The sequence below is a fragment of the Carassius auratus genome, chromosome 8 (genome assembly GCF_003368295.1).
Source record: "Carassius auratus strain Wakin chromosome 8, ASM336829v1, whole genome shotgun sequence".
NCBI lineage: Eukaryota > Metazoa > Chordata > Actinopteri > Cypriniformes > Cyprinidae > Carassius > Carassius auratus.
In genome coordinates, this window is record NC_039250.1 from 19938595 (window position 1) to 19949372 (window position 10778).

The 10778-nt window shown below is 35.0% G+C and overlaps 1 pseudogene; it reads right to left on the minus strand.

Annotated features, from left to right (window-relative positions):
• Window positions 1–5502: 5502 nt before the first annotated feature.
• LOC113107527 (solute carrier family 52, riboflavin transporter, member 3-A-like) lies at window positions 5503–8583 on the minus strand (annotated as a pseudogene).
• Between the last annotated feature and the right edge of the window lie 2195 nt (window positions 8584–10778).

Here is a 10778-nt window from a genome sequence, read left to right on the forward strand (position 1 = left end):
GTCTTAGGGGTTATTTGAGGTTCAGTTGGCTGAACTTGTTAAGACTTCTCCTGTCATTCTCCCTGTATTTGGCTGTTTATTTGTCCTGTAAAAGTGCATTAGCTGTATTAACACCACAGTGCATAATAATGGAACCCTTCACCAGCGTAACAGAGAGATAACTGGTTCTGTGTAATGTGGTGTTGACTTGTGCTTCATTACCGTTACACTATCATGAGCCTCAGGATTTAAAAATATTTAGAAGGTAATAAACATCGGTTCCATCAAACCATTTAGTTTCCATATCCTTATGAGTTTGACGAACGTCAGCAACAAAAACAGTGTTAAAGTTAGATCATTCACATTTTATTTCACTGAACATTTTTATATTCACATCATGTACTGCCCTTTTGAATGAAGTCTCTTAACATTTATTTGTCTTCAGTGTCACATGATCCACCAGAAATGATTCTAATATGCTGATTTGCTGCTTAAGTAACATTTATTATCAATGTTGAAAACAGTTAGTTTTGTGGAAACTAATACTTTTACCAGTTTTCTTTTTTACTGAAACCCACACATAACAGCACAAACAGAACTGGAAGGAACTAAGAGGTTTGCAAATGTTTTGTTTTATTAGTTGGTTTGTTTCACTTCAGAACTGCATAATTTGGCTAGATATTATCGGAATATAAAATATGGATATAAAAATAACTTTAAGGTGACACGCTCATGTAACTTTCAAAAGCTATGCTGTTTTATATTGAATGTCTGTCAATGTCTGTACAAACTGTTATAGAAATGCTTCCCTAAATGAAAGCATATAAACATCAAGATTGAATATAGTCAAATGAATGAGAAATTATCTAGATTTTTGTATTTCCCAGATATATATTATTGATAAATGTTGTATTACATCTAAAAATGCCCTCATAACACTTTTCCATGAGATGATGGCTAAATGCAGCTAAAGTGACTGAAGTTCTGTTGCATTAATGTGCCATGCTCATGCTAATACACTTCACACGTTATTCTCCAGATGTGCCTGTCGTCAAGGTCATCCGCACCCACTAATAATGTTTTAATTAGTATTCAGGCAGCCTTGAGGGGGTTTTCTTAATTCTAATCCTCCTTAGTGACAAATAAGGCTACTGATGAAGAATATATCAGGTGAACTGACAGAACTGCAAGCAGTATTTATCTCTTCCATCTTTTTTTAAATCTCCATTTTCTACAATGAATGATCTTAAAAACCCTCAGAAAAGTCTGTTGAGGGTCTCCTCAGACAATGCACGTCAAACAAAGATTTACTGACCTCAACAATTTACTGACTGCAACAGACCTCAGACACTTTCAACCATAAGTGAGCAATAATGAAGTCACTGCAACAGACTAACAGCCTCTGACTTCCTCGCTGTGTTTCACATCCTAAACAGTCCCCATATGTCCCAACACACACACCCGGCAACTAAAGGTTCCCAGGGGCCTTAGTTGACCTTGCTGAACCTCTCTGGTACAATAAAGGGGAGGAAACATTTACATCTGCCAGACAGTGTGAATGACACAGAGCGCAGTTTATTAAAACGTAATGTTCACACATGGTGACGCTTGCACAGCTAAGCACAGAAGAGCAGACAGCTGATTCGGATGCAGAGGAAGATACTGAAAGGCGTTATGCCAAAATATGCCAGTGTTTCATAATGACGGATTTTGTAACATATCTTAAATTATTGGATGGCAGGGAAAGTATTGTTTTGCATCATTACAATTACTTCTCCTCTGACAGGAACAGAAAATGACACTTTAACTTGCTGTTCATTGCAGGTCTGAAATTACAATCAATCAAACTCTGCATTAGTTTGGTGCACATTCATCTCTCACTTGGTATACTACGGTTTAGTTATATTAAAGTGCACCTATTATGCACCTATATAATGAAAGGTTCATAATTTGGTTCTGGGAGTCCCCCAAAACTAGTTGGCATGGATGCAAGGTCAAAAACACTTTTATTGTCAAACTACCACTATATATTTACACTTTACACTGAATTATTACTGATTCAACAATAATAAAACCCATCAAGATCAGTTTTTCGCTTATGGGTCTTCAAAAGAGTGGCATAGAAAGCTTTCTCGTTGTCTTCCCACCTTTGCATCCCATGTTCTCTCATTCTGAAGAACTTTTCTGTTCACAGGTAGCGTGTTGAGTGAGTTGAGTCTCGGCTGATGGGCTAGGAGACTTAAGGGCATGTTGATGTTGTTGAAGTTTGGTCCAGAGCAGATGGAACTCGCAGCAGTGATTTTTAAAGAGCCCTCAACCCTCTGCAGCTCTCACGTGACCGAAAAGAAGGAAACCAGGTGGCTATGCGCTCTTGGACCAGCTGGAAGAGTGAAAGACCATCTGACACTCAGCCAGAGAATCATACTCTCTCATCAGCAAACACTTTGCATGTCAATACCACAGTAGCACAAAGGGACAGAGAGAGAGAGACAGAAAGACATAGATCCAAGAAATTGAGCTAATTATCCTGGTACTCGGCTATTTCTACCCCATTTTTCACAGCTGAACAATTGGGCCCTTAAGTGGATAAACCAGCACAGAAAGTGGTTTTTGAGCATCTTCAGCTCGTAAAGTCACTCACAGTGAGTGTTTGAACAGTGTGAATCAACAGTTTTCCTTTATACACACACATCCGAGATGGAAAAAAAAATCCAGATTATTTTACTATATATTATTATACTGTGTATTGTCCGAATTTGAACGTTCTCACAAACAGACCGATATGATCCTCAGATGTTTATTTGTGGAAATCAGGATGCTGATTACAGTGAGAAGGAGGCATCTTGCGTGATCTCCTGACCTCTGACCCTTAGGCGGTATAGGGGGTAATTTAGGCTTTTTACGCCCCGTTAGGATCAGTCAAGCATTTGTGAGTGCCCAAGAATCAGGGTCAGCAGCTGACACCACTCTCTCCTTTGCTCTCCATGCCTCTCTCTTTGTCTCTTGAATCCCTCAAGACGAGTGTTGTACTGCTCTTTTTTTCTTTTTTTTTTCTTCTTCATTAGTTAACCATTTCTGGCAGTCTGATCACCTGTCAGGACTCAGGCATGCAGTAGCAGGAGATCTGACTGTATAACCTAGCCGAAGGTCAGGTTTTGGTCGATTTCTCACACAGGGTGCATTTGTAATTTTGGGTTGATTTACATTGTTGGATTTTGTATTTCATCTCTGTGAGGATGTTGAATCAAATATTGTCACTGGCACAAATGCTACAGCACCCATTTTGGCTTTTGAAAGCTTGACTAAATTAGTCAAAATGGTCAAATACTGCAAAAAATATATTTATATATTCCTACTTTTTTTGCAGTAATAAGCAAAATGACACAAGATATAATATTTTTTTATGGAAAATGCATCAAGTCAAAATTAGGAAGAAATCTCTGCCAAAGGTAAGAAAAATAGACTAATTTTCCCTTTGAATTTATTTATTTTATTTTTATTTTTTCTCATTGGCAGGTATTTTTCTCACTTAATTTTGATATATTTTCAGAACACAAAACGCAATATTTGATGTTATTTTGCTTCTCATTTGGTAAATGAATCTTGATTTAAGAATGTTTAGTTATTCGTGCTGAAAAAACAAGACAAAATCATTTTATTTTAATTTTTTTGCAGTGATCATGTAAGAGGCAAGATGGATTAGAGGCTGTGATTAGTGCTTTGTCTATTTCTTTTTATTGATAGCAGTCGGTTTGCTCAGAAAAGGATGTGGTGGACGTCTAAGGATACAAAATCTAGACTTCTAGCTCAAGAGATGCCAGACTGATTCCAAAATGTGCAACTCAAAAGCTGGGGATTTATTCAGATCACAATCACAATTTGTGCCCTTGAGCAAGACATTGAATCCAAGGTTATTACGTATCTGCAAGTTGCTCGGGATGTAACTCAATAAAAGTTTCCACTAAATGGCAAGTATTTGGTTGTAACGAATTTAAAAAAAGTGTTTGCAAAGACCTAAGGCTTCTCTCTTCCTAAAAAAAAAAAAAAGAAAGAAAGAAAAAAAAACTGTAGTAAAAAGATTTATTACTCAAAGCTTTTCAACGCTATGAATCTTGAACCCACCTAGTGGTCAAAATATGAAATAGCACCTAACAAACGGATGTGTCCTATTACAATTGCTTCACATTTAATTCTGCAACTGATTATATATTTCAGTTATTTTATTTTATGTATTTAAAATTTAACGCATGGCATTATTTTAGAAATAATAATTAATAATTAGAAAGTTATTAATTTGTGTCTATTTTAACCATGCCCCAGTCCTTGCTTCTTGTTGTACTTGTTTTTGTCAAAAGTGAATGAATCTCTGATACAATGTTTTAGTGTGATTTGGTTGCTGCAGAGGTTTGATGTGAAATGTTTGCACAACAACCGTTTGGCTTGGTTTATTCATTTATTCATTCATTTTTAAATATATATTTTTGGAGCTGCTGTCAGTAAAACTCTCCTCACTCTGAAACCTCAGGCTATCTGCATTACCATAAAAAAATAAATATACAGCAAATTAGCGCCATCTAGTGATGACATAGATGTCATGACGGTTGACGTTCTGTTGACAGACACAAAAATGTGTCTCTCACTTTATAAAAACAAACAAATATCATGTGTAATGCAGTGCATTTACAGTAGTAGTCTATGGGACAATAAACTGCATTATAATAAATGTTAAAAAAACGTTTTTAAAGTATAGCATGAAGCAAGAAGTTAAATTAGATAAAAAATGCTTAATTAGTTTTATCGAAAACTCCTGCTGTGGCCATGTAAAGCCATTAAACCATGAAGCTTACACATAATAGGAACAGAAAGGGACGGTTTACACAGAGAACAATACACCCACATGAATCTAGACTTCTATTGTGAGCGCTGATTGAGAGAAGAGCCAAAATTATTATCTGTGGTAATTGACAACACACCACAGAATCTGAATAGTGCTTTACTCGTTAGAGAGCATTCATTCAACAGAAAACATTAATTTAGTAGTAAGCATTTACAATATTAAATAATGTATTGATATAATTTGTATATATATATATATATATATATATATATATATATATATACACACACACACACAAACACATACATGTATATATATTTAAAATATTTTTATATTAAATATATTTTTCTATAATATAAAATATAATAATATACATTTATAAATGTATATACAGTACATGTAAATATTTTTTATATATACTTTTATTTTGGATGTGATTAATCGTGATTAATTGTTTGACAGCACTAGCACTCATAAGATGTTGCTATAATATTGGACTGGTAATCCATAATTGATCCAGAAACACTTGTAGATATTTCCGGATATCACGAACTCTCAACATAATAAATAATAATCCACAATAATTAACAAAAAAAAAGTACAAATGTTAAGTTAATGTGAAAAGAAAATTAAAGGGAAAAAAGGAGCAGTAGTTCATTCCCCTGTTATTCTTTATTAAACCCTTATTATAATGGGCATATGGTGTTGCAAGCATCTCCTGATTGGAAAAGATGATATATGTTAACCAGGGGAAACATAATGACGGAGCCCAACAAAGAGCCCGCTTGAACTGCTGCTCCACACCAAACGAGGGCGCTGTGACCGCGGTCCCTCAGAATCACACCCACCATCACCTTCACATAGGACAGCAAACCGGTGTAGGACACCCATGACAAAACCTGAAATAAGTTCAAAACACACAAAAAAAGAAACAAATGGGTCATCAGTGCTCGTCAGATTGGAATAAAAAAAATATTTTTAGGTCAAATAATAGAAAGGAACTGTCATGTCTGTAACAGTAGATCTGGGGCAGGTTGCATAAACTGTTTTAGTCTTCAAGACCAGTCATAACTTTTTAAATTCCATTATGAAAAGGCAGATTGGTTTTATTTGTATTGAAAGAGTACGATTGATTACCCCTTTGGCAACTGCTTGTTGGTCAAATTAGTTCGCTGCATCCGAAAACTTACACTGTGTCTACACCGGACGCGAGTGGCACAGAGTTGTTTAAACACTACAGTACTCATTATAATCAGTGATGCTGTCTACACTGGATGCCGTGTGGCGTGACATGACAAATCCCTGACCGAAAACTGCTGCTGAGTTCTATTTATGACGTATTGACACAAATTTCCAATGATTTTCAATGGTTGCTTTGTCGCGTCTAGTGTAGACTTCAGCTGACGGCGTCCGGTGTACACACAGTGTAAGTTTTCTACATATATTTTAAGGTTTGGTTTTTTTCTGCACAAAGGCACCTAATGAAACTGATTTCGGACTGGCTTCTGAGGCAGCAAAACGATTTAATGATCTACAACAAAATAGAACAAGTTTTGGTGATAACTAAACAAATACTTAATTACTATAATACTGATTACTCGCTAGAAATAACATCAAAAATACAAAAAGTTAGTCAGAAATATATATTTATACACAAACTGACCACCAAACTCAACTTTCATATGCCATCTTATTTTTAAGCTCAACCATCACGGAATGGAACGCACAGGATTGTGGGATGTCAAAGGAAGCAAATGGGATACATGATACATCTATGCTGCCTTTAAAATTCGATCAGAAGAAGGTACCTCCGGAGACAGGAAGTAAAGCAGAATTTGGATTCAGACGTGCCTTGATGTCTTCCTGCTTTGACATGATGCCTCTGAAGGGAGCATTTTAGAGCTTTCAGACGCAGCCAGTCTTAACATGGTGGCTAAGTTTATGCAACTGGCCCTTAAAAGTGGTCAGTTATCAGGGTAATTATGCAGAGGTGTTGAGAAAGCACCAGTATATCTCACTCCAGCATTACTAGTGATGCAAACACTTGACTTTGAAACTAGTGAGTTGTTTGCCACATAGGTCTGAATTTCTCTAGTGTTTCAGGATTATACCAAATCCAGCATTAATCATTTTTGATGTTCACTAGGCTTCATTCGTATTTGGAATATAAGTTATTTATGAGTGATTAACATAATTGTTTCTTCATGTATGCTGTATTGGCTATGACTATTTTACATTTGTTTTATTTGTTGCTTCAGGAACAAAACTTTTGACGAGCCATTCACATTAATCATTTAACATTTAATTCCGAATAGAATCAATAGTAGATTCATTTTATGCAAAACATCTAGAAACGGGCTGATTACATTAAAAAGTAACTCACTATTATAGCGCCCCCTAGATGTGTATCTTGGAGTAATGGGCAGGGACTCATGGCAGCCATGGACATATTATAGCCTCCAAAAACAGAGCCCAGTAGACACAGGACACCCAGAAATACTAATGAACTGCAAGAGAATTATATACTCACTGTTAGTCAAACTGCAATTCAAAACCTTGAAATGTGCTTTACAGAATACAGAAAATAATGTAGACTCATCCCTCAAATGTTAGACAGCGGGATTAGCACAAGAAACATGAAGATAAACTTTTGGTTAAAACACGTCACTATAAAAAAAACTAATGAACTCATGCTTATGCACTCTCTATGAATAAATAAAATAATGTGTATGTTTGTATATCATGTATACATAAAATATAGATATTTTTGTAAAGCAATTTATACATTATACATTATACATTATATATATATATATATATATATATATATATATATATATATATATATATATATATTATTTTTAATAGTTATGTTTATACTCTGTGATCTAGCCGTTTGCTAGGATTTCATATTTTTAATGTATTTTGATATGTATTTGATGACAGCAGGCCTCAGATTTCAAAGCTGTATCTAACCTGGAATATATCTTTAAATGCAGAATGAAAAAAAAGATAAATAAATGTAAGATTTTGAGATTGTAATTAAAGTAGAGATACCGTTTAGGGTAAAACATGGCAATGATGCAGGCCACTGGATTGGCTACCGCCGACAGAGCAGCTGACAGGTGATAGGCCATATTTCCATACGGCATACAGGAGAATGTTTGCACTGAGGGCAGCAGTCCGTTTGTCGCACCGTTCACCCACAAAACCATAAAATAGATAAACGCCAGCTGATAGCTGGAGTGCAGTGGTTTAGAAAGCAGCACTGTACTTCTCATCTTTTCCTCTTCCTCTGGACTTTTTGTCTTTGGACTGGGGTCCATAGGGTCTTCCAAACCCCCACAGACGGTTGCAACAGCATCTGAGTCCGGGACGAGATTTTCAGTGGATAGTTCAAATGTACGAGGCATGCGGTTTAATATGATGAAGGAGCCCAGGCTTATTGTGTGCCAGGGTCACCAGCAGAGGGCCTAAGTTGGCCAGCTGAATGATGACTGTGAGGTACGAGGGCAAATCCCAACCCTCTGGCAGAACATTGACGATCAGAGGAAGCTCCACCCACAAGCCATTAATGGACACCCAGGAGCCCAGACCGAAAGCACATGCCAAGGCATGGATGTACAGAGGCATGCTGAACAGCTGCTTGAAAATGGGTAGTTGAAGAAATATTTGATGTCAGACAACTCCTTTTCAACTTTAGTATTGTAAATGGTGCGATGGCACTTCAGTTCGGCTATGTGTGGATGTCTTCTCTTCTTGCCTCTGTGAAGACATCTGATTACCTTCAGTGAGAAACAGAAAATAAATATTCAAGGTCCAGACCAAGTAATTAAATAGCAATTAATACATAGATAGATAGATATTTTTTATATATTTTAAAATGTAATTTATGATCCTTCAGAAATAATTCAAATATGTGTAAAATCAAGAAACATTTATTATTATTATTATCTATAATTCTTTCAGGATTATGTGATGAACAAAAGATTCAAATGAAGAACATTATGAATTTTTTTTAACAATACTAGTATTTACTGTCAAATTTATATATAGAAAGAGAGAATTGATATATAGAATTGTATTACATTAATCATATAATAAGTTTCATACAATGCAAAGTACAAATGCAACATAGCAATAAAAAGATCAGAAACAGATATTACAACAGTAAAATGTGAATTGCCGGATTAATATGGCTTGTTAATTGTAAAAAAAAAAAAAAAAAATATATATATATATATATATATATATATATATATATATATATATATATATATATATATATATATATATTTATTTATTATTTTAAATTATTATAATATTATAATAATGCATTGTATAATTATATAATATTTTTTTTAATTCTGTAATATTTAAAATTCAAATATGAATTGTTAAAAACTTTTTTTTTTTTTGGAGGGGGGGGGGGTGCTTGTGGTCTTATTTTTTATTTTTCACAATCAAAGACATAAAATTAAAATGAACTTGAACTTCTTCCCCGTTTTCCCAGCAGGGACCTTGATATCAATTTTATGTCAAATATTAGTCAAGACTTGATCAAGATGCTGTAACATGAGTTTAAATTCAGTTTGGACAGCAATTGGTGATTGGGTAAAAATAAGAAGTTAATCCCACACTGATTGGTTTAATGTTTATGACAATATGTTTGATGTTCAGTTTACATAAAATGTAAACTCCATGTCAAGTTTTTGACATCAGTTTGATTTGCATATTTGAGCTGTTTTTTGACGTCAATTTTGATGTCTTTTCAACATCAATTGTCCAATGGGTTAAGTCAAAGACAACCAAATTTACACAAATGTAACATGATAACAGTGGCGACATGTTACAAATATTCAATCAGCATTTTTCAGCTCTAGCAAAAATCTGATGCCAGTAACTCAGGACAAAAGACAGATTTATGTGCTACCTCACTGAAGAAGCATTAAACAAATACAGTACTCACATTACTGCTGAGGCAATGAGCCGGACTGAACACGCTCTTCTTCCTCAACAGACATTAGTGCTATGCAAAGTCATAAAAACAGCTGTCACTCCATCTGGTGTCCTGTATTTCTCAACTCGGTCTAAAAATGTCCACAATGATGTGTGATTTTTAGCCTCAGAATATGAGTGTGGGTGGGTCTGCCTCCCTCATAAAGGTCATCCCGCTCTAATAAGGTGCATTAGTCTTTGGTCACATGACAGGCTTCACAAAAAAGCCATTTTATCTGATCCAGTTTTTCTGTGAAATTCGTTGTACTACAGCATTGACATCAAGATGTAAAGTGTGCATCCACAGTGTTCAGTGAATAGTAAACATTTGACTTGTAGGTCTGTCATGCCTCTGAGATGTATCGTGAAAATGTAATTGTGAACAGAATATTCTCTCTTTTGTGGCATGTACTTTGACCCAATTCAACAATCATATCTGTCTTCAAGATGAAAAAATGTAGGTCACATTCACATAATATTTGATCTATAGTTCTTGACTCTGAAGTCAGTTTTCAATGGAATTTTAACACTCATAAGAGGACACTGAACATTTTACAAATGATTAAACTTGTTTTATTTTCTTGGTGATAGCAGGTAAAATCAAGGTTAACGAATCAAAACAGCACAAGCCATTTTGACTTTAAAGCTGATTCAGGCACAGCATACGGTATAAGTGCAGCTTCCTATGGTGTGGCCTACATGTACAACCTCTATTACTGATTAACAGCTTTGGTTTGGCTTTGAACTTTCCACCTAAAAAAGAAAGATTTAATAGAACTATTACCACATTAAATAAAAGCATCAAGCTGTTCAGATGAGACCCATGAGAACATTTCACAAAAATATTAAGCAGCACAAGGCTTTTCAACAATAAGAAATGTACCTCAAGCACCAGTCGCATCACAGAAATACAGTTATTTTAAATATTTCACAGTACTGTTTTTACTAAATCTTTTTTTTTTTT